Source organism: Nerophis lumbriciformis, linkage group LG05, assembly GCF_033978685.3.
Source record: "Nerophis lumbriciformis linkage group LG05, RoL_Nlum_v2.1, whole genome shotgun sequence".
NCBI classification, from domain to species: domain Eukaryota; kingdom Metazoa; phylum Chordata; class Actinopteri; order Syngnathiformes; family Syngnathidae; genus Nerophis; species Nerophis lumbriciformis.
In genome coordinates, this window is record NC_084552.2 from 48,837,232 (window position 1) to 48,862,832 (window position 25,601).

Below are 25,601 nucleotides of genomic sequence, written 5' to 3' on the forward strand. Positions count from 1 at the left end.
GGATCCCCTGGGAAGAGTTGGACAAAGTAGCTGGGGAGACGAAGATCTGGGCTTCTCTGCTAAGGTAGCTCGACTTCGGATAACTGGAAGAAAATGGATGGCTGAATGGATTTTAAACACTTTCTTTGCATAAAGAAACAGCTGATTTTCTTAGAATGTACAGTATATATCCATGCATGTTCCACATTAATGTTAATATGCACATGCCAAGATTAGAACAAAATAGTACTTCATTCAACCTTTTTTTGTGTTCCGTCATAGCCTGAAGCAGAGAAGGAGGAGCACCCCCTGGCTGAGCGCTTTACTAAATGCCCAAATAAGTAGGTCCACCTTGATGTGACATCACAATGAAACCAGACTGCAAAACCCTAATACGTTACCCCCTGTGAACCACAAGTCATAAGGTCCATAAAAAGTTGCAAAACTCAGATCCTCTTGCAGGTCATAATTGAACAATTTATTTTTCTGTTTAATCAATATTTCAATTATAACTGATGGGATTTAATTATCAACTGTTACCTAAATCAGTTGTTTATTCTTAAAATACATATTTTTTGTTGAATCACTTTAATGTGCTTGGTTTCACCATGCTGTAGCTTCATTTAATGTGTTTTATAATTCCATGGCAAAAAAACCCCACTCCTGTTACTTTCAATCCTGTTACTCAAATTAGTCATCTTCGGCTTAGGAACCTTAAGCAAAAATTAAATAAAGTACCTTGAGATGGGCCAAACCCCATTTTGAGTATTCCAATGTGTACAATCAAAGTTTTGAGTTGAAAAAAGACAAGTCATGGATTTTCACTCAGTCCTGTTACCCTAAAACTGTGTTACGGTAACAGGACTGAGTGAAACGTACAAAAACGAAATAGAGTTGCCCGAGATGGACCATTACACATTTTTAGTAGTTCAATATGCTTATGACCAGACTTATAATTGGAAAAAAAGACATTAATTCAAGTTTATTTTGAGAAAAGCAAAGAAAAAAGTTGTGTATTTTCAGGACGAGAAAAACAGTAATAACCAAGGCAGAGAATCGATATATTTTCTGCCGAGAGAAAAAGGTGAAAAATGAAAAATAAAAACTTCAAAAAATAGCCGTCCTCCCCCTCCCCTTATGCACACATGTGCAGCATTTCCTCTCTCCTCCTGTGAGACAAAGGGCACGCATCAAGGGCATTTTATTAGCGTGCACGAGAGTCCCGTGTGCTACGCGCAACCAAAATAGATCACAAGTCTCCTCCGGCGGGGCTTTGACTCATCAAAGTGAGTCTATTCTCTGCAAACGCTGATCCAGAAATACGACGCTGCAGAGCTCAGAGCGACAAAAGCTTGGAGACGGAATGAAGGAGGTGAATGACAGAGTTGGATTTGAGCGACAGCCCCACCCCCACTCGTAGGACCTATTTAAGGACGGGGATTTAACCAGTTGTGGATTCAACGGAAATATTCAGTTGAGTTCAGTAATTTTCTATTTATTTTTTTGATGAGAAATCTATGAAGATCATCTGCAACGTTGTGGCTAAAATGTATACCCAAAATATTTGATTTAGTTTTCAACGTTGTCAAGTGAGAAAGTGAAAAGATAGCCTGATCTCCTAAGATCCAATCATTTTAAGTGGCCCGTCATATAATTTTATGTGGTCTGCTACATCATTTTATGTGGTCTGCCAAGTCATTTATTGTGGCTCACTACATCATTTTATGTGTTCCATCACGTCATTTTATGTGGTCTTCCACATCAATTTCTGGGCATCTGCCACATCATATGTTGTGGCCCGCCAAATCATTTATTGTGGTCCGCCACATCATTTATTTTGGTCCGCCACATAATGTTACGTGGTACGCCAAATCATTTTGCATGGTCTGCCACATTATTTTATGTGTTCCGTCACATCATTTTACGTGGTCCGCCACATCATTGTATGCGGTTTGCCACCTTTTTTATTGTGGTCCGCCAAATCATTTGTCTTGGCCAGCGGAATCATTTTATGTGATCCGCCACATTTTATCGGGGTCCGCCACATCATACATTGTGGCCCACTCCATCATTTTATGTGGTCCGCTACATTATTTTATGTGGTCTGCCACATAATTTGTTCTGGTTCACCACATTACTTTATGTGGCCCGCTACATCATTTTATGTGTTCCGCCACATAATTTTATGTGGTCTGCCAAGTCATTTATTGTGGCTCACTACATCATTTTATGTGTTCCGCCACGTCATTTTATGTGGTCTGCCACATCATTTTATGTGGTCTGCCACATCAATTTATGGCCCGCCAAATCATTTATTGTGGTACGCCACATCATTTATTGTGGTCCGCCACATAATGTTACGTGGTACGCCAAATCATTTTGCATGGTCTGCCACGTTATTTTATGTGTTCCGCCACATCATTTTACGTGGTCCGCCACATCATTTTACGTGATCCGCCACATCATTGTATGCGGTTTGCCACATTTTTTATTGTGGCCCGCCAAATCATTTATTGTGGTCCCCCACATAATTTATTGTGGTCCGCCACATAATGTTACGTGGTACGCCAAATCATTTTGCATGGTCTGCCACATCATTTTACGTGGTCCGCCACAACATTTTACGTGATCCGCCACATCATTGTATGCGGTTTGCCAAATTTTTAATTGTGGTCCGCCAAATCATTTGTCGTGGCCCGCGGAATAATTTGTCGTGGTCCGCCACATCATATATTATGGCCCACTCCATCATTTTATGTGGTCCGCTACATTATTTTATGTGGTCTGCCTCATAATTTGTTGTGGCCCATTTTATGTGGTCCGCCACATTATTTTATCTGGTCTGCCACATTTTATCGTCATTTATCCAGGTTTGCCACATTCTTTTATGTGATCTGCCACATTTTTTTATGTGGCCTGTTACATAATTTTAGGAGGTCCGCCACACCATTTATTGATGCCCACTACATAATTTTATGTGGTCCGCTACATCATTTCATGTGTCCTGACACACCACTGTACGTGGTCCGCCACATCATTTACCGTGGTCCACCAATTTTTTTTTATGTGGGCCCCTACATCATTTTATGTGGGCCGCCACATCACTCAGAAGGCCTCTTGTGGTCTGCCACATCATTTAAAATAGCCCGCCACATAATTTTGTGGTCTGCCACATTTTATGTGATCTGCCACATCGTTTAAGCGGCCTGCAAAAAGGCTAGAATTATTAGAGCACAGTGCTCTGGCTAGATGTATTTCCATCCATCCATTTTCTACCGCTTGTCCTTCTCAGGGTTGTGGGGGTTGCTGGATCCTATCCCCGATGCACACGGGCGATAAGCGGCGTACACCCTGGACAAGTCGCCACCTCATCAGGGCCAACACAGATAGACAACATTCACACACTAGGGACCATTTAGTATTGCCAATCAACCTATCCCCAGGTGCATGTCTTTGGAGGTGGGAGGAAACTGGAGTACCCGGATGGAACCCACGCAGTCACAGGGAGAACATGCAAACTCCACACAGAAAGACCCCGAACCCAAGACCTTCGTATTGTGAGGCACACGCACTAACCCCTTCACCACCGTGCTGCCCTAAACGTATTTGTTCTTACTTTAAATATTATCTGATCATGCAATAAAATGTATCGAGAATTTTTTTTAGATATCATAAATAAATACAACTCTGCTTGTCACCGTGAGTAACGATTTCAAAGCAAGTTATCATCAATCTGTTTGTAAAAAAATATAATATAGTAATCAAAAAGGGCAGCTTGGTGAATCAGGGGTTAGTGCATGTGCCTCACAATACGAAGGTCCTGAGTTCAATCCCGAACTCAGAATTTTTCTGTATGGAGTTTGCATGTTCTCCCCATGACTGTGTGAGTTCCCTCCGGGTACTCCGGCTTCCTCCCACCTCCAAAGACATGCACCTGGGGATAGGTTGATTGGCAACACTAAATTGTCCCTAGTGTGTGAATGTGAGTGTGAATGTTGTCTGTCTATCTGTGTTGGCCCTGCGATGAGGTGGCGACTTGTCCAGGGTGTACCCCGCCTTCCGCCCGAATACAGCTGAGATAGGCTCCAGCACCCCACTGGGCCCCCGAAAGGGACAAGCGGTAGAAAATTGCTTTTCAAATAGTGTAACAAGACTATTGTACGTTTTTATTCTTATACAGTATATTCATGTCACACTTGGGTCGCATGTTTATGCACAAGTTGTTCTCCCAAAATGCAGCAGGAACTCTGTAGACAAAGTGAAGGTAAGAATATGATTTATTTTCCATAAATCACGAAAAATACAAAAATACAAGATATAAACAAAAGAGACGTGGGCCGATCGAATAAGGGAGCAAAGCAACTAGCTAGCGCGAAAGCTTAGCATATAAACATGAATCCAGAATCATAGAAGCAGGAAATCATCAAACGTAACGTGTTGCATGGAAGCAAATAAGAAAGCCAGACTGAGTGTGGCGAAAAGCAGGGAATAAGTAGCTCTCTGATTAGTGCCCAGGAGCAGGTGAGCACCCTGAACACTAATCAGAGGCAGGTGAAAACAATCTGCAGTCATGGCAACTAAAACACAAACCCAGGGGTGCTCAAAACAGGAACTGAGGGAGTCAAAAACTAAACAAACATAATCCGGGCAGCGGATCATGACAATTCACTCTTACAAGTGGCCCTCTGAGTGCAACCATAATTGTGATGTGGCCCTCAAAAACAAGTTTGTCACCATGCTACTGATGAAAATGTCAATCAACCAATCAGAATAGGCAACACAATAAGTATGATTCGGTTGCAATTAAAGACGGAAGACTCATTGTGTTATGTAAGGATGCAGCCAGTAATGAGTTGATGGGGCTGACATTTGGAGCCAAGAGACAAGGAGGGTGTGGTGCGGGAAATGGGAAGGGTGTGTGTGTGTGTGTGTGTGTGTGTGTGTGTGTGTGTGTGCCTGAAGTATGTGTGTGTATGTGTGTAGTGGAAAAAGATGTAATTACTTTGTTGCAGAGGAAGCAAAGGAGGCCGCCTAAGTTGGTTAAGATGGTGGCGTTAACACTGGCGTCGCCCTGGAGTAAGTACTTTTTTCTTTGTAATCATTTGTGGACAGTTTTTCTCATGTCGTGCATGCATGGTTGTTTTGGAAAGTGTGCACTTCATTTCCCACAGCCAATAGGAAGAACACCTTGTCACGGGTCTTTTTTTGATTGATTGAAACTTTTATTAGTAGATTGCACAGTGCAGTACATATTCCGTACAATTGACCACTAAATGGTTTTTCAACTTGTTTAAGTCGGGGTCCACTTAAATTGATTCATGATACAGATATATACTATCATCATAATACAGTCATCACACAAGATAATCATCATAGTATATACATTGAATTATTTACAATCCGGGGTGTGGGATGTGGAGGGGGCAGGGGGGTCGGGTTTGGTTGATATCAGCACTTCAGTCATCAACAATTGCATCATCAGAGAAATGGACATTGGAACGGTGTAGGACTGACTTGGTAGGATATGTACAGCAAGTAGTGACGTGCAGACACTCCCGTCAGGGAGTGTTGTATCAACTAAAGCCCACACTTAAACTTTCCACGTGCAAGATTGAATCTATTTAAAAAAGTTATTTAATAAGAGGCCAAAAAGTGCAAAAACAATAATGTTCGTGTTGGAGGAGTTGTGAATGACAGGGCCACAACATTAGGTACACCTGCAGACTGCAGCACGGATTTCATATTTCATTCATTCACAACTCCTCCAACACGAACATTATTGTTTTTGCACTTTTTGGCTTCTTATTGAGCTGCTGCATTTTTTGGTTGGGTTGTTTATTTCTCTTGAGTAACTCACTTCTACATTTCTAAAAGGGGAGGAATGTAATAGAGTGATCTATGTTTGTCTGTTGCCATCTCCTGGTTTGGTTGGCCAACGATTTACGTGGTGTTGCGCACCTGACGTCAAGTGTGTTGAGTCTGTTCTGAAGTCTACAGTAAAGAGACGTACTTCATCACCTCGCCTGGTTATTGCCTCCAACCCAATATATTACATAAAGGTAAAACCATAATAACGTTTTTTTTTATTAAATGTGCTTTTTTGTGTGCTACAGTTTGTATGTGTAAAGTTAAAGTTAAGTTAAAGTACCAATGATTGTCACACACACGAGGTGTGGTGAAATTTGTCCTCTGCATTTGACCCATCCCTTGATCACCCCCTGGGATGTGAGGGGAGCAGTGGGCAGCAGCGGCGCCGCGCCCGGGTATAATTATTGGTGATTTAACCCCCAATTCCAACCCTTGATGCTGAGTGCTAAGCAGGGAAGAATGCTGGTATGAGCTTTTAAACATAACCCGTTAACTGCTGCCAATCAAATGGTGAATAAGATACTCTTAGGGTTCATATGTTTGTAAATCTGACTGTGATGAAGTCAGTGCCTCACCAGCCATCAACCTCACCGCACGTCACTGACAGCAAGTAATGGACATAGAGAGAGAGATCAGAAAGCATAAGAATAAGTATCTACATTTGATTATTTACATTTGATTATTTACAATCCGGGGAGGTAGGATGTGGAAGGGAGGGTGTACAGCGGTGTGCAGATATGCTGAGGCTGCACTTTACTGTCATTACAGCTGCACTGACAATGGAGTTCACGCAACTTAGATGATGTCATCATTACAAATGTTTACAAACAAGCCGCAGAGCTAACGCGGCTAATGTCACCTGATAAACAGCAATCATCGTCGTGTGCTGCTCCGCATTCGGCATGCTACACCGCTTCTTTGCGCAATATGCTAATGCATCTGCTTGTGTGCACAGTTGCCATCAATTATGCGTGTGCGCTGTTTGCATAACCCCGCCCACGCATGCACACGCACGCACACACACACACCCACACAAACACAGGCACAAGAGGGTACACATTTATTTTCCCGCAAGCCTTCAATTGATTTATCCATTTGATGCTCAGTGAGGTGTGAACTTGGCAAAGACTTACACACACACACACACACGACAAGCATGTAACAACTTCATGTCCTAATACCCTCCCCATTAATTAGCTCGCTGAAAAACGTTTTTCTAACAAACGCATCAGCACTGTCCTCATATGAACGTCCTATTATTATTAGGATATTTTGCAGGCTCACACGGACTAAATGTGACGTGAGTGGCGATGAAAGCCGCATTAAAAGGAGTCACAACCCACGCACGCCACGAGACACAAGCAGGCGCTCACACGCTCGCCTTCACGGCCAGCTCTCTAACGCGCCAAGACGTGTAGCACACTCTGGCCGCTCCTGCGACGGCCGCCACGCTCAAGAGGACGGCGAGAATATGTCACCTCGGTGAATCTCATCACGCTTGTGCAGTAGTGAGACCTCTTCTTATGTCGAGGGCATGTCTTAGAAACACCAACTCACCAGATTGTGCACACAAATGGCCGAACAATGCCTCGATATCAAAGTAATGCATCGTTTTTAACACAACTTGTACACACCTGGTCTCCCAGAGAATAAGTAGATGTTGTCATGACTAGAACTATGGCGTGATTTGTTCTCCCGTGGTGCAAATGATTTGGACCATACGTGGCGTGAAGGGGAGTACATGATTTATTTTTAACACTCAAAAAAAGAAACAAACAAAAGGCGCTCACAGTGGAGGTACAAAACTTGACTATAAACACAAAACTTGCACAAAGGCAGAAACTATGAACAATGAAACAAAAACACTAACTGTGGCATTAATAAACAAAAACTTACTTGGCATGGACTATGAAGAAAGCAGCGTGAACTGAGCATGAAGCAGAGTGTCAGGGGTATGATGTCACCAGAAAGACAAACTGAAAACAATGAACTTAAATACTACAGACATGATTAGTGAAAACAGGTGCGTGACTCAAAACGTGAAACAGGTGCGTGACGTGACAGGTGAAGACTAATGGTTGCTATGGTGACAAAACAAACAAAAGTGCACAAAAAGTCCAAAACCAAACAGCACATGGCCAAACAAAAACATGATCAACACAGACCTGACAGATGTATGGCGTCTAACATTTCTTTCTGGCTCTTAACGAAGGCGGACGCTTACCCTTCCCTCTCCCCTTATTTACTTGCTTTTGCCTCTTTTGTCTTGTCTGGTCTTAACTTTCTTACAGCCTCTTTTCGCACTGCAAAATCCAAGCAATAGAATTGATCAACTCACCTCTCAACAAAATTGACAAGATCTTCTTGACGAGAAGCTCGGGTTTGGAAGAACATGCCAATCCAATCCAATCCATCCATCCATTTTTCACCGCTTATTCCCTTCGGGGTCGTGGGGGGCGATGGAGCCTATCTCAGCTACAATCGGGCGGAAGGCGGGGTACACCCTGGACAAGTCGCCACCTCATCGCAGGGCCAACACAGATAGACAGACAACATTCACACTCACATTCACACACTAGGGCCAATTTAGTGTTGCCAATCAACCTATCCCCCCAATCCAATCAACTTTATTTAAATAGCCAGTCCAGGCACGTTGTTGCTGGACACACTGTGGACTCTTGGGAGAAAGGGAGAGCTGTATGTGTGCCTTGTGATTCTTTAAGTCGAGGACATTGAAGACATTTACCTATTCGGAATAATGATAACAGGGCATGATTGGAGTAAGACTTTTGTGAGGTTGGACTAAATCACAAACCGACTAACATCATGGAGAAGCTGTCTTCTCTGCAAATATGATGCATTTGAGGACCATAGACAATTAGAGTGAAATGTTCAAATTAGTTTTCGCTCGCTCAAACACAAACATTCTAATCTGGATTGTTTCCCCTGGCTGGAGCTACCTGGCAAAGTTGTTGCTTCAAGATCTACTTAATGTCTGGGAGACCAGGTGCATGTAAGTTGTGTTAAGAAGTGCAGTTAGGATGCATACCGCCACCTAACAGTGTACCTAAAAAATTGGAATGGAATTTTAAATGTTTGTACTGAATGAGACAACCAGAATGTGGGATTTACAATATTAATTATGAACTATAAAACTCCAAACATTATCAATAGGGATGTCCAATAATGGCTTTTTGCCGATATCCGATATTCCGATATTGTCCAACTCTTTAATTACCGATACCGATATCAACCGATATATGCAGTCGTGGAATTAACACATTATTATGCCTAATTTGGACAACCAGGTATGGTGAAGATAAGGTACTTAAAAAAATAAATAAATAAATAAGATAAATAAATTAAAAACATTTTCTTGAATAAAAAAGAAAGTACAACAATATAAAAACAGTTACATAGAAACTAGTAATTAATGAAAATGAGTAAAATTAACTGTTAAAGGTTAGTACTATTAGTGGACCAGCAGCACGCACAATCATGTGTGCTTACGGACTGTATCCCTTGCAGACTGTATTGATAAATATTGATATATAATGTAGAAACCAGAATATTAATAACAGAAAGAAACAACCCTTTTGTGTGAATGAGTGTGAATGAGTGTGAATGAGTGTGAATGGGGGAGGGAGGTTTTTTGGGTTGGTGCACTTATTGTAAGTGTATTTGTTTTTTGTTGTGTTTGTTTTTATCAAATCAAATCAAATCAACTTTATTTATAAAGCACATTTAAAATTTACCACAGGGGTAGCCAAAGTGCTGTACAATGAACAGGTTAAAAGATAAAACGAGTACCGAGCAAACACAACACAACACAAACAGAACACGATAAAAAATAAATAATTAAAATAGAATTAATAAAAACATAAAAACAGGATCACAGCAGGTGTATTATGGGGCGCCATTGACAGGATGGATATCACTCAGTGTTAAAAGCCATGGAATAAAAGTATGTTTTTAAGAGAGATTTAAAAACAGGAAGAGAGGAGGCTTGTCTAACACTCAGGGGTAGGTCGTTCCAGAGCTTGGGAGCAGCAACGGCGAAAGCTCTGTCACCTCTAAGCTTCAGCCTTGTGTCAGGGACCGTCAACAGCAGCTGATCGGCTGATCTTAAGGATCGGGTGGGGCAGTAAGGCTGAAGGAGGTCGGAGAGATAGGTTGGCGCGAGGTTGTTTAGACATTTAAAAACAAATAAAAGGAGTTTAAAATTGATACGGTAACGCACAGGGAGCCAGTGAAGGGACGCTAAAATAGGGGTGATGTGCTCACGTCTGCGGGTCTGTGTTAGCAGACGAGCAGCAGAGTTCTGCACGAGCTGCAGGCGGGCGAGGGAGGCCTGGCTAATGCCAACATACAGGGCATTGCAATAATCAAGACGAGTCGAGATAAAGGCGTGGATTAATTTCTCAAGATTATGTTGATTTCATAAAAAAATAAAATAAAAAGATACTGATAATAAAAAAACGATACCGATAATTTCCGATATTACATTTTAACGCATTTATCGGCCGATAATATCGGCATTATCGGACATCTCTAATTATCAACATATGAGCGTCGCTCCTCTCTAGTTCTCAGACCACCTCCTCGATCGACATCTTTTATAATTAAACAAAACGCAAAAAAAACTGCAACAAACTTGCCAAACTCTGATTTATACAAAGTTGTGTAAGAAAAAAATATATCTTAAATGTCTTCAATGAGAAGCACATCTTTCTTTGATTGTGTTGTGAAAAAATTACGCTATTACACCTCGTTTAAATATTAGAATTGAGTCTTCTTCAAAGACAAAATGCTTGACTTTCTTTTTTACCACGATAATACCAAGAGAAAAGAAACATCAGATTAGCGATCACTCAATTGTTTTTTAGATCCGTCTCCGTGTGACCTGCACGCTTCCGAGCGCCATCCGAGGGCGCAATGTCACAAGCGATACAGATCATCTTCAGACACGACCCTCAGTCGCAGGTCGTACATCATGGCGGAGGTTCCTTTTAAAAAATTTAATCTGGTACGGATTACCGAGATTTGACCCAGTAATATAATCCTTTGTGTTGACCTAACGTAATCTGATTTCTCTCAATTACTTTGTCTCCAAAATACACGCAGGACAACGCTAAGTGAACAGCTGCAAACCGCCTGATGGCGTCGGCGTTTGACGAGAAGATCCGATATTTCCACACAGTCTCAAGACAAATACTGAAGTATTAAGGTGACCAATTTAATACGCTTAGATTAGTACAACCTTTGGAACACACACACACACACACACACACGCACACACACACACACACACACACACACACACACACACACACACACACACACACACACACACACACACACACACACACACACACACACACACACACACACACTTGCAGCCATGTTGCCTGTAATTTTCCTCAACAGGAATGTGATATGAAGAAAATGTATAATTGCATGACAGAATAAACTGCAAAATAATTTTAGTACAGAGAGTGCCCTGCACATTGATCTGAATGAATACAATTTAAAAGATTAGTTTATATTACCTTAAACACTGAAAATATATAATTTGTTGCCTGCCACCGCTCCATGAAATGAGACTTATACCATGAAACATGCAGTACAGGCCAAAAATTTGGACACACCTTCTCATTCAATGAGTTTTCTTTATTTTCATGACTATTTACATTGTAGATTGTCACTGAAGGCATCACAACTATGAATGAACACATGTGGAGTTATGTACTTAACAAAAAAAGGTGAAATAACTGAAAACATGTTGTATATTCTAGTTTCGTCAAAATAGCCACACCTTGCTCTTATTACGGCTTTGCACACTCTAGGCATCCTCTCGATGAGCTTCAAGCACACCTGTGACGTGAAAACCATTTCAGGTGATTACCTCTTGAAGCTCATCGAGAGAATGCCAAGAGTGTGCAAAACAGTAATCAGAGCAAAAGGTGGCTTTTTTGAAGAAACTAGCTTATAAAACATGTTTTCAGTTATTTCACCCTATTTTGTTAAGCACATAACTCCACATGTGTTCATTCATAGTTGTGATGCCTTCAGTGACAATCTACAATGTTAATAGTCATGAAAATAAAGAAAACGCATTCAATGAGGAGAAGGTGTGTCCAAACTTTTAGCCTGTACTGTATAACCATTTGAATACATCACAAATGTTATATTTGTACATATTTCTGTTACGTATTATCCCAACTAACAAACAAATAAACAATGTTGTTACAGTTGCATGAAGTCCCGAGGTTTTCACTCAGTCCTGTTACTCTACACAGTGGTCCCCAACCTTTTTGTAGGTGCGGACATAAAGAAATACAATCACGTGTGCTTACGGACTGTATCCCTGCAGACTGTATTGATCTATATTGATATGTAATGTATATATTGTGTTTTTTATGTTGATTTAATTTAAAGAAATTTAAAAATGTGTTTTTTATTTTTTATTTTTTTTATTTCTTGTGCGGCCTGGTACCAATCGGTCCGGCCCGGTGGTTGGGACCACTGCTCTAACACATAAAAATCGGTCCGGCCCGGTGGTTGGGACCACTGCTCTAACACATAAAAATGTGAAATATTCTACAAGTCTAATAATGGTCGACAGGAAGTTTTTATGAAATTTCAGCTATGATGGGGACTTCAAAATCAATCAATCAATCAATCAATGTCTATTTATATAGCCCTAAATCACAAGTGTCTCAAAGGGCTGCACAAGCCACAACGACATCCTCGGTACAGAGCCCACATAAGGGCAAGGAAAAACTCAATAGAGTTCTGTTGCCTGAAATATTTTTTATACTATTTGTTAATGTTTAAGATAAAATAAATTGTTAAATCACTGTAATGAAGTGGTTGCCAAACATTTTTCACAAATACCACCTCAGAAAACATTAAAATACAGTAGCATAGTAGGCGTAAATATTCATTAAAAACAAGGTAACGATTTTATTTAACAAGTTTATTTACTATGTTTTGGCCACTGTAACATTACACACAGTTTAAACAGTAACACTGTGTTTGAATATTTAATTAAGTGATTATTTGGCATACCACTAGACCAGGGGTCGGCAACCCAACAAGTTGAAAGAGCCATATTGGACCAAAAATACAAAAAACAAATATGTCTGGAGCCGCAAAAAGTAAAATGCATTATGTAAGTGTTATAATGAAGGCAACACATTAAGTAAGTGTCTCAGAGGGTGAGATAACTTCTGGAAATTACTGGTTTAAAACTGCCAAATGTATAGATGTGTGTGCCCAAGTTAAAGGAAAGGGCAGGTTGTCTTCTTCTAATAGATTTATTACAATCTTTGCAAGCTGGGTAACGTTTGCTGTGGTCTGGAACAACATGATAAACTTTGCTGTGGTCTGGAACAACATGACAGACAATCAGAAATGCAGCCAATATTACATACAGATAATGTGTCATAAGACATGCAAATATAAATTAAATACACAGAGGACATAAGTAAAGGAAATTAAAATGAGCTCAAATATAGCTACAAACGAGGCATGATGATGCAATATGTGCACACAGCTAGCCTAAATAGCATGTTAGCATGGATTATTAGCACTCCACACAAGTCAATAACATCAACAAAGCTCACCTTTGTGCATTCACGCACAACATAAAAAGTTTGGTGGACAAAATGTGACAAAGAGGCAGTGGCATAAAACACGTCTTTCTGTGGCAGCGCCGGAGAAAGTTGCATGCAAACAAACTACGGTGCGTTCAAGGGCCAACAAAATTAGTAGGACAAAACGGTGCTGGCCAAATACTGTCATCAGTGAAGCATGTTTAATATAAACAGTGGGATTTCTAACAATTAGGAAGATTTGCGTCATGTTTGTTCTCCTACAGAAACATTATCAAAACAACAAATATATTTTTCCCTCTATCTTTTTCCATTTTCCCTTGCTCCTGATGGCTGCTGGTTAGCGCATTGCATGGCAGCTCCCGCCATCGGTGTGTGAATGTGTGTGTGAATGGGTGAATGTGGAAATAGTTTCAAAGCGCTTTGAGTACCTTGGAGGTAGAAAAGCGCTATACAAGTATAACCCATTTATCATTTATCATTTTTGAAAAAGCTCCAGGGAGCCACTAGGGCGGTGCTAAAGAGCCGCATGCGGCTCAAGAGCCGCGGGTTGCTGACCCCTGCACTCGACGGAGCCTGCTTACCAGTTTGAGAATCTCTGTTTCGTGTCCGCATCCAATTAACATAAATGCTATTTGATTATAAAGTAAGATTGCTGGGGAAAAATGTATTCCCATCCAGATAACCATTGGGATTTATTAGGATTCTGCCCTGATTCGAAAATTTTAAAGAGTCGATTTCTATTATTAAGGATGTTTTTTTGTTTTTTTTATCCCCGCACTAATTTACGCGTCATATTTCAGCAGAAAAAAGGAGCTTTTGTAACCTGTTTTGAAAATGTTTTATCATAATTTATATACCAAATGATACATCTTGAGAATCGTGTCGAATCAAATTGTCAACCCAATAATCTGTTTTTTGGCTTTGTTACTTCATAATTACTCTGACGCACATGATGGTGTGCACTCCCTCCTCTCAGGGGCTCATCTTTTAGCAGAGACAGAATTGTCTGACCTAAAAAGAAAACATGAATGGAGGATATTATTATTATTATTCTCAGAAGAAGAAGAAGAAGAAGAAGAATTAGGTAAAGGATGAGGAGGAGGGGGAGCATGCAGACTTTAGGTGCAGATGGAGTCTTGCAGCCTGATTGTTGTTTGATTACGCATGAAAATGAGTTTTGTTATCGATCTGATCTCCAAACCTCATTTGAGGCCAGTGAGGAGTCTATAACGGTGCTCTGCTAATATGATGTATAATATAATATATCATATTATATACAAGACGCATGGCTCACATCCATCATATTAACCTGACTCGGAGGAGTTAAATATAGCTTCTTCCCGTTTACCTTCTATTTTTAGATTTCTGTATTTTTATGTTTTCCTGTGTGAAAAAACAACACATTTTTTGGATTTGGAAGAGGTCAAATGACTCAAGAAGCAGCATCGTTATGAACTATCTCGAAGATATCACATTATTGCAGAACTATTAGTTATGGCATGCACATTGACTTATAACAACATGTATGCTCTGCTGTTATTGCTGTTGTGGATTGATGACAATGTGAGATGTGATGAGGTTTTGCATTAAAGTGATTTTATGTTTTCTATTTGATGATGCTGTGTTCTTATGCCATAGGCGTGTAAAGGTACATCATAATCGGGGAATTAAGGTCAGTTTGGTTCATTTTCCGTACAGTAAAACAACAAAATGACAACCAAAGATCCATCGATTCTCAATAAACTGCAAACTGCTGGCAGGCATATATCTGATTATTACAACTCAAATAAAACACTAATATCAATCAATCAATCAATCAATGTTTATTTATATAGCCCTAAATCACAAGTGTCTCAAAGGGCTGCACAAGCCACAACGACATCCTCGGTACAAAGCCCACATAAGGGCAAGGAAAAACTCACCCCAGTGGGACGTCGAAGTGAATGACTATGAGAAACCTAAATATATAAATAATGAAAAAAATAATCCATCAATTTTCTACCGCTTGTCCCTATCGGGGTCGCGGTGGAAAAAATAAATAAAACATGTAACAATAAATAGCATAACATTATACTTCTGAAAAGCAGGGAGAAACTGCAACCGGGTCATTTTCCCGTGAATACATCCATCCATCCATCCATTTTCTACCACTTGTCCCGTTCGGGGTGGCGGGGGGTGCTGGAGCCTATCTCAGCTGCATTACAATTGAAATAAAATAAAAAAACATATGAATAATAAACAGTTCATAAATAATGTGAAATATAATAGAAGTGATATCCTCTGCAGTTGACATTTGTGTTTTGCATTACAGCGCTATTGTTTTTCTGAGAAACGTAAACACGACAAAAAAAAAAAAAATCTCTGTAGTGGATGCTGGTTTCTAAGATTATTTACAATACAAAAATAAGTATGAAGTAATTTATAATAGTTTACAAGGTTTGGTATTATTTTAATTTCAGTTAACCAAAGTTCCTTTTGTGTTTTTTCAGAAAACTATGGAATTATTTTACGGCTGAAGTGGGGACATGGAGGAACCTCGTACCAGGGTTCCATGACTTTTATGCTTGAATTGCATTAGCTTAATCTAAAGAGGACAATTTAAATAATATACAGCTGGGAGATAGCTTGCTTTTCCATTGCCTAACTGCTCTTAAATAAGTAAGCATGTTTCACGTACTGCTAAAAGCAACCGATCTCGGCTGAACAATGTTGTTCTGAACGGTGAAACAATCCCAGACCGGAGATTGGATCAATGAAAGACGGTGTGTTGGTATATTTTTTGTTTTCTTACACTTCCGAGTATCATTTGCAAGTATGCACTCATTTAAATGTGTCCTAGGTGTGTTGCTGTCTGTATATCTATCTATCTATCTATCTATCAATGATATTAATTTAACATTAGACAATAGAAGTAAGGGAACTTGTCACACTTACGAACAAATAGGCCACCCTAAGAGTGCTCTGGAGTACTCGTAGAAATTTGTTCTTACCTACAAACAAATCCCAGCTAAGAAAACATTGTTGAATACAAAAATCTCCTTAAAAACTTCGTAAATGGGCCCAAGAACAAAATTTGTTCTTAAGAACGGTTGCTGAATGGGGCCCATTGAATGTTAAATGCGCCGAAAAATAGACCGTTTTGTACACTGTTGAAGGGTTTCAATGGACAGTAGTGTGCAAGTAGGTTTCTGTATAGTATCTCCAGCCGTGTCCGTGTGGTGACATCAATTACGGTATTTTGAGAGGTGAAGTCGGACTAAGTAGGACATCACTCAAGGCCTAGGTGAGACATGCTCGGCCCGCCACTGCTCTTCTACAAAGGTTAATTAAAAAAAAAGATATGCCTTTGCTAACGAAATAATTGTACACAGTTGAACCACTTCTGGCCTTGTGTGCGTGCGGGTGTGTTGACAGATGAAAGGTGTGAAGCCGACACCGCCCACACACTCTTGGTGAAAGCGTTCGGACCTTTTGACAACTACAACAACCCACATGACAACAAAAGATGAAACATTTCTTTCCAATCGTAAACAAACCATCTACAGAGCAGAATGACGATGACCATACTCGACGGTGTGAAGGACGAAAACAAGAAAACGTGTCCTCGGTGTCCCTCTATTTTTACCACACGCACTCCAGCGCTTGTCTTAAAGAGCAGGCGAGCTTGTCAAAGGCGAGGCGTAAACACGGAGAGGACAGGGGAGTCTGCTCGGCGCTCTGGCAGCTGCTGTTGGCGAGGAAATCTAATGACCGACACTTTTTTTCTGACAACCGGCTCCTTTCCTTCACCAGTGCACTGCAGAGGATCCAAATCAAAGGCAGCTTAGGTCAAATGCGTCTCCGTCCATTGTTGACCATGCAGACGTCTGCCACTCCATTTTCATTCCACGCAACCCCCACCAAAGTCGCCGTAAGCTTTTTTATTTACGATTGAAAAAAACAACAACTAAAGGAGACAAAAGAAGGTTGATCTATTTCCGGGCTGGTAATCTGCACGCCGCATGCCTCTTTACATGTCGCCATGACGCTTGCCAGCTAGAAAGGGGAATCGGTCGCAAGAATCAATACATGGCGGGGCCTTTCCTGGCATGATGTCACTTCACAGGTTGCCAGGGTATTCATCAGAGGGTGACCTCACTTTTGTGTGCATGAAGAAATAAAGATATGCCTGCCTGGATATGAGCGGGACGAATAGGACCTCGGGGAGAAACGACATTTAAACATCTGTATTTTCGCACGACACTAAAATATGATATGTGGATAAAGCAGGGAACTCAGTAGCTTTTGATCCTTCGCAGTGTGCTTTTGTGGGGTGCTGACGTCATCGCGGTGCGCGAAGGCTGTCCCAACTCCCTTTGGTATCAGACTGACAAATGTGTCCTTTTCTCCCATTAGCAACAAGTAAAGGTGTCGAGTATCCTTTGCATCCTCTCATGTCCGAGGATCCTTTGTGCGCCCATCCATTCCATTTCGGAATCGCTGGAGCCTATCTCAGCTGCACTTGGGCGGAAAGCGGGGTACACCCTGGACAAGTTGCCACCTCATCACAGGGCCAACACAGATAGACAGACAACATTCACACTCACATTCACACACTAGGGCCAATTTAGTGTTGCCAATCAACCTATCCCCAGGTGCATGTCTTTGGAGGTGGGAGGAAGCCGGAGTACCCGGAGGGAACCCACGCAGTCACGGGGTGAACATGCAAACTCCACACAGACTGATCCCGAGCGCAGGATGGAACCCAGGACCTTCGTATTGTGAGGCACATGCACTAACCCCTCTCTCCACCGTGCTGCCCACTGTACGTGCGCCCAGTTCTGCAAAAATATTGTCAACATAGGGATGCTACACGGACAGGAAAGGGATTTTACAATGTAAGTTTTGCTTTATTTATTAATTGAAACGGGTCATACTATGATTTTGTTTCTACATTTAAAACCTTTCCTCACGGTCTAACATGTAATGGTGGTTCTTTGGTAAAGAAAAACAGATAATGTTAATGTTTTCTTCAGGGTGCGCCGTTTCGTGGGCGGTCGTATTGTCATGGTTATACTTCCACTGCGTCTTCTCCCTAATCAATCAATCAATGTTTACTTATATAGCCCTAAATCACGAGTGTCTCAAAGGGCTGCACAAGCCACAACGACATCCTCGGCTCAGATCCCACATCAGGGCAAGAAAAAATTCAACCCAATGGGATGACAATAAGAAACCTTGGAGGGGACCGCGACCGGTGCAATGGACGTCGAGCGGATCGAGCATAATATTGTGAGAGTCCGGTCTATAGTGGATCTAACATAATAGTGAGAGTCCAGTCCATAGTGGACCTAACATAATAGTGAGAGTCCAGTCCATAGTGGGGCCAGCAGGAGATCATCTTGTGCGGAGACAGGTCAGCAGCGCAGAGACGTCCCCGTCTGATGCACAGATCAGTGGTCCACCCTGGTTCCCAACTTTGGACAGCTAGGGCATCATCACGAAGGAGAGGGGGGCAAAGCAGAAAAGAAAGGGCAGATTAACTGGTCTAAAAGGGGGGTCTATTTAAAGGCTAGAGTATACACATTAGTTTTAAGATGGGACTTAAATGCTTCTACTGAGGTAGCATCTCTAACTGTTACCGGGAGGGCATTCCAGAGTACTGGAGCCCGAATAGAAAATGCTCGATAGCCCGCAGACTTTTTTTGGGCTCCCTAACATCTTTGTTGTAGAAAACAACAAGCAAAAACACTGGCAGGGTGTTTTATTGTTTGTGCTAGGGCGCCATCTTTTGGACAAATTCACTTACGGCAGGTGCTGCAGTGTCCTTCCATTTATCAGTGATGCTTTTTTTTGTAACCTAAGTGCTGTTCAGTCTTTTAGCCATTCATAGCGTTTCTATTTGTATGGGTTCTTCATGCATCACTCCAAGCAGCGGTTGCAAGTTTTACAGTATAACTAAAACTGTTTATACTTACTAAACCGTCCCATGTGTGATGTGTGTAAGAGTGTTTTCATGCATATTTGTATGTGCTATTAAATTCACCAAGATCTCCTCCTCAACCAGGAAATGGCACTCCACCCTTTTCTGGGCGAGAACCATGGACTTGGACTCGGAAGTGCTAAATCTCACCCCAGTCGCACTGAACCGATCCGGTGAGTGCTGAAGATCCTGGTCAAAAGAAGTCAGCTGGACCCCATCATCTACAAAAAGCAGAGACCTAATATTGCAGCCGGATCCCCTCATTGCCCTGACTGCACTTAGCAATTCTGTCCATAAAAGTTGTTAACAGAATCGGTGACAAAGGGCAGCCCTGGCGGAGTCCAACCCTCACTGGAAATGGGCCCGACTTACAGACGGAAATTTCACACCTAGCTCTGACACCAAGAATACAGGGAGCGGGCCACCACAATCAGGCGGTCTGGTACTCCATTCCCCACAGGACCTCCCGAATGAGACTGCCTTCTCCAAGTCCACAAAGCACATGCAGACTACTAGTTGGGCAAACCCCTATGCACTTTGAGGACCCTGCCGAAAGTATAGAGCTGGGCCACAAAATCCACACTGCTACTCCTGAATCCGAAGTTCAATTATCCGACGTAGTCTCCTCTGCATGGACCTTACCGGGAAGGCGGAGGAGTGTGATCCCACGATATTTGGAACCACCACCCTGGTCTACCACCCCCGATGTCCACGCAGTGCTGCAGAATCTCGCCAACCAAGCCCCACAGCATCCAGAGTCTTAAGGAACTTCAAGCGGATCTCATCCACCCCCGGGGCCCTGCCACCAAGGAGCTTTTTAACTACCTCAGCCTCAGAGATGGGAGAACACACCACACATTCTCCAGACACTGCTTCCTCATAGGAAGACGTGTAGGTAGGATTGGGGGGCTCTTCGAAGTAGCCGCTTTACCGATCCACAACATTCCGATTTGAGTCCAGCACTACACCATCCCCACCATACACGGTGTTGACAGTGCACTGCTTCACCTTCCTGAGGTTAGAGGCACCTCGTGAACCAGATTCCATATTAACCTTGTGATGTCAAAGTCGGGACCCAGGGTGGACCACTCATCTGTGCATCAGTTGGGGACGTCTCTGCCCTGCTGGCCACACTATGGACTGGACTCTCACACTATTAACTAGATCCACTCGACATCCATTGCACCGGTCACCCAGGGGGTTATACCACATCTGCGGTCTCCTTCAAGGTTTCTCATTGTATCCCATTGGGTTTAGTTTTTTTTTGCCCTGATGTGGGATCTGACCCGAGGACATCGTTGTGGCTTGTGCAGTCCTTTGAGACACTTATGATTAAGGATTATATAAGTAACCTTTGATTGATTGATGTCTCGCATGTTATGTTTACCGGGGGGAGTATAGACGACACAGACCACAAGGGGGCAGTAAAGTTGTATGATTTATTATATATAAACAATATAATATATATTATATAAGAAACAATACTATTAATACACTAGATAATGGTGTGTGACAAAAACAATGGTGTGTGACAAAATCCAAGAGAGTGTATGGTGTGTGACTATTTGTAGGAATTAACTGTTGAGTGTTACCGTGAGTGTTGAACAAGAGGCGGAAGATCAGGAGGGACAAGGCAGAGCTCGGAGGTCCGTGAGCCGGCAGGAAGTTGGGGGCTATAGCGGGGGCGAAGAAGGTCTGTGTCCAAGCGGGGATCGAGGATCGAGGAGGAAGTCCGGGAAGCAGAGAAACAAGAACTGACGAGACGCACAGCTCGTTGACGCGGGAATGAAGGCAGACTGCTGGGGAGGACAAGGAAGACACGGGACCAAATCAAATACGCCGGGAGAGAAAACACAGAGAGCAAAAGTGAGCTTAGAGCAGGATTAGTCGGCTTACGGTACACGAACGGATGGTTACGCTCTGGCCCGTAACGCAGGTCTGCACTTAATAATAATAATAATGGTTTAGATTTTATTAGCACTTTTCTAGACACTCAAAGCGCTTCACAGAGAAGTGAGAACCCATCATTCATTTTTACAACTCATTCATTCATCATTCATGGGTGAAGTGTCCTGCCCAAGGACACAACGGCAGCGATTTTGGATGGTAAGAGGCGGGGAGCGAACCTGCAACCCTCAGATTTCTGGCACTGCCGCTCTACCCACTACGCCATGCCACCCCTAAGAAGCCCAGGAAGATCATCACCGGCAGTTGCGCTGATTGCAGATTGACTGCAGCTGCCGGATACAGTCGGAGTGACGCGTACAGGTGCGCTCTTGGAGGCGCAATAAACAGAGCGCACAGATGAGTGTGTCCGGGCCTTGACATCGCAGGCCAATATGAACACGTCTGCGGGCCGCACTTGGCCAGCAGGCTGCAGTTTGGACACCCCTGGCATAGAGTGTTTATGCCACGGGCCCTGTTCACAGGGCCGGCCCGTGGCATAGGCCACGCCAGTGCCACAAATGTTGGAGAAAAAAAAAAAAAAAAAAAAAGTTGGTACCGGTACTATTATTTCTAAATACAAAAAATAATCCCACGTTAATTAAAATGCAAAGTAAAACCTATTTAATAGAAATATTATTTGTTACAACATTACGCCCCCCCCCCCCCTGCACGGTGAGCCCCCTCCCTTCCCGTATCATGACTCTTTTTGGACGTCACCACATCAAAAAATCAACACAAGCTGTCAAAACGGCCAAAACTGTCAGGTGCCCAGGGAAGAAAAAAGAGAAAAGAAGAGGAGGAGAAACGAGAAAAGACAGAGGTAGCAGGTATGCCTACATGAAATTATTTGTCTGTTACAGAATGTGATAGTAACCTAGCTTTTTAGCATTAAGCTAATGTTACATGATTCGGCAATTGCTAATCAATAAATAGCTAGTTCTGTTTTAACGTCGGGTTAATATTGTGGAGGGGGCTAAATTGTTATGGAAAATAATAATGTAACGTTAGGTAATTACAGTACTCCCACCTTACATTCCTCAGGGACATTTGTATTAGATATTTTAAGCAGGTGTTTTTTGTTTACATTGTTATTGCCTTCTGGTTAGCTAATGTTTGCCCTGCAGGTAATAGTCACTTTTCCACCCCTTTATATATTAGGTATAGTTGTAAATAAAAAAAAAGTTCAAAGACAAAGCTATTCGGTTTCTTGTGAGTATATACACGTCACTGCCGATGTGGGGGGGCGCCACCTAAAATCTTGCCTAGGGCGCCAGATTGGTTAGGGCCGGGCCTGCCTGTTCATACCCGGCCATAGTCATATTGAGTTGTGTGACCTGCACCATCAATGCCAGCAGAGATCAATTCTGCTGGTCCGTGTCAATTTGACTGCCACCATGGAAACTGAAGTGATGCTTTCAAATGACCCCAAGAGAGGGGCCACATGTCTACCGAACTCGATGCACACTCCTTTTGTAAGCCCGAACGCGGGCAAGCAAATCAAGCCTGTTGCACGTATTCAAGCAGCAATCACGGCCGGCATTCAACCAGTGAATGAAAGCCATCTCCCTAATAAAGACAGAGCAGCGCATTATTCCTCGCTCTCTGGTGGGCACGCCGCGTCTCTCGCTTGATGAAAAGACGCAGCTACCTTGGCAAATAACAAAGTGAGCTTCTTTTTTTTTTACGCCGCTGCCGTCACTGGATGCCTTTTCAATAGGCCTTTGTGAAGGCTCGGCGCTAATGCGGCACACTCCTGAGTCTCAGCCGGCGAATAAGGCGCACTTTGTCCAGGTGATGATCCCTCTACGCTCTCCCAAGGCCATTTTGGTAGGCATGAGGCGTGGAAATTCATAAGTGGGCGCGGTGAAGGACATGACACGTTGGACAAACATGACTCGGCCGCGAGTAAACAGTGTTGTGTCGCCTGATCCATTTGTTATTGATGCTTCGCATCGACGCTCTGCCATGTTTGCCTGCAGATGAAGAGAACGTGTTCCTTTTTTTTTTTTTAATCTTTTATTTCGCCACATTAGGTGAAAAGGTAAAAGCGTATAACAAATCTACACATTGGACTGTCTCTTTTAAAACAGCCACTTGGTTTAGCCTCTATATTTGACCGTAATGGAAAATAAACGAGTAGGTGTCACTTTGATGACGTAATCTCCGGCGGTGCAAACCAAGTTGGGCGAACGGAGCGGAGAAAATAGCAGTATTGTGATACGAGTAATTGCCGGAATTGATCGTGGGAAATAAGTGGACAGTTTCCATGGCAACAGCCGCAGGACCGGGCGGCGAGGAATTGATCGACAGCCGCACACGCCCTGAATGTTGCAAAGTGTAATTTAAGGAGCGGTATTCGCGGCCTCCTTCCCACTTTGTAGTAAACACTAATTGATTGGTGATTATACGCTGGAATTGTTTTCTGTCATCAGCCGAGCAATTAATTAGATGACTAAAAGCCTGGCAGGATGATTCGCTGGGCACAGTGTGTTTGGTTCCCGCCCACGCTTTTAAGTGTCCTCGGCTTTTGGGAGACGTTGCCGTCGCCTGGTGGACCACCAGACGCACACTTGGCCACTTTATGCTCTTAAAGGGAAACTGCACTTTTGGGGCGGGCGGGGGTGGGGGGGGTTTGCTTATCATTCACAATCCTTATGTAGGACAAGAACACGTATGTGTTTTTTCTATGCATTCCAGCTCGTTGATAAACACAAATACAAGTCAGCTAACAATGGAGTCAATAGGAGTCGAACTCTTCCACCTATAAGGCGCTCTAAAAAAACATCCAAACACCGCCGTCAAGATTTTACAGTAGGGAAGAGATTCATATGGCCCCCATTCCTGGGCGGATCTCGCATGATTTTGCAATGCGGTCTGCTGAAAATGATGGAAAGCGCCACTCTACAATGCAATCGACAAAGTTGTAATTGCCTCAAAACCCATGTTAAGATATTCAACTCTCTACTGCCGTCTGGCGGCTAAAGTGGATAGTGCAACCCGCAATGTGTCACGCTTCATGTGTCAGGTAAACCTCGACGAATGGGGCCATATAAATCCCCGTTCTGCTGTATATACACGCTAAAGTATGTCATTTAATAACAGGCACATTCCTAACAAGATGTAATATTTACTTATTTTGCCCATTCTAAGCATACGGTGCCTTCACAGTGCAAATCCGCTTCAAAGTCACTAATCCTCTCCTCTTTCTTACACGTATCATTAACACTGGAGGACAAGGAATCGCTACACATGCTACACTATGCAAAGTCGCAGGATTCAAGAGGCCCTGGTAAACGCAAAGCCAGCCCAGCAGGCACAAGACATTGATACAACGTTGATTATACGTACATGTCATTTAAAACTGCTTTTGGAAATACGTTGCAAAATAGTTGTATTTGTAAATTGAGACAAAAAGTTGATGGTTGGGAAATGACCAAATATGTATACATATATATAAATATATATATACAAACCGTTTCCATATGAGTTGGGAAATTGTGTTAGATGTAAATATAACCAAAATACAATGATTTGCAAATCATTTTCAACCCATATTCAGTTGAATATGCTACAAAGACAACATATTTGATGTTCAAACTGATAAACATTTTTTTTTTTTGCAAATAATCATTAACTTTAGAATTTGATGCCAGCAACACGTGACAAAGAAGTTGGGAAAGGTGGCAATAAATACTGTTAAAGTTGAGGAATGCTCAACCAACACTTATTTGGAACATCCCACAGGTGAACAGGCAAATTGGGAACAGCTGGGTGCCATGATTGGGTAAAAAAGTAGATTCCATGAAATGCTCAGTCATTCACAAACAAGAATGGAGCGAGGGTCACCACTTTGTCAACAAATGTGTGAGCAAATTGTTGAACAGTTTAAGAAAAACCTTTCTCAACCAGCTATTGCAAGGAATTTAGGGATTTCACCATCTACGGTCCGTAATATCATCAAAGGGTTCAGAGAATCTGGAGAAATCACTGCACGTAAGCAGCTAAGCCCGTGACCTTCGATCCCTCAGGCTGTACTGCATCAACAAGCGACATCAGTGTGTAAAGGATATCTCCACATGGGCTCAGGAACACTTCAGAAACCCACTGTCAGTAACTACAGTTGGTCGCTACATCTGTAAGTGCAAGTTAAAATTATCCTATGCAAGGCGAAAATCGTTTATCAACAACACCCAGAAACGGCGTCGGCTTCGTTGGGCCTGAGCTCA

At 42.3% G+C, this 25,601-nt stretch overlaps 1 long non-coding RNA gene across 4 annotated transcripts in view; it reads right to left on the reverse strand.

Moving 5' to 3' along the window:
- Positions 1-25,601, reverse strand: part of LOC133605658 (uncharacterized) — a 140,421-nt gene that overhangs the window by 84,111 nt on the left and 30,709 nt on the right. For 2 of the 4 annotated variants that reach the window (XR_012050474.1, XR_012050476.1), the window contains one exon: positions 20,854-21,227. The exons of 1 other annotated variant lie outside the window; for it this stretch is intronic. This is a non-coding gene — a long non-coding RNA (uncharacterized lncRNA). Of the gene's footprint in view, positions 1-20,853; positions 21,228-25,601 lie in introns of those variants that run through there. One more of the 4 variants, XR_012050475.1, reaches the window with a different exon arrangement.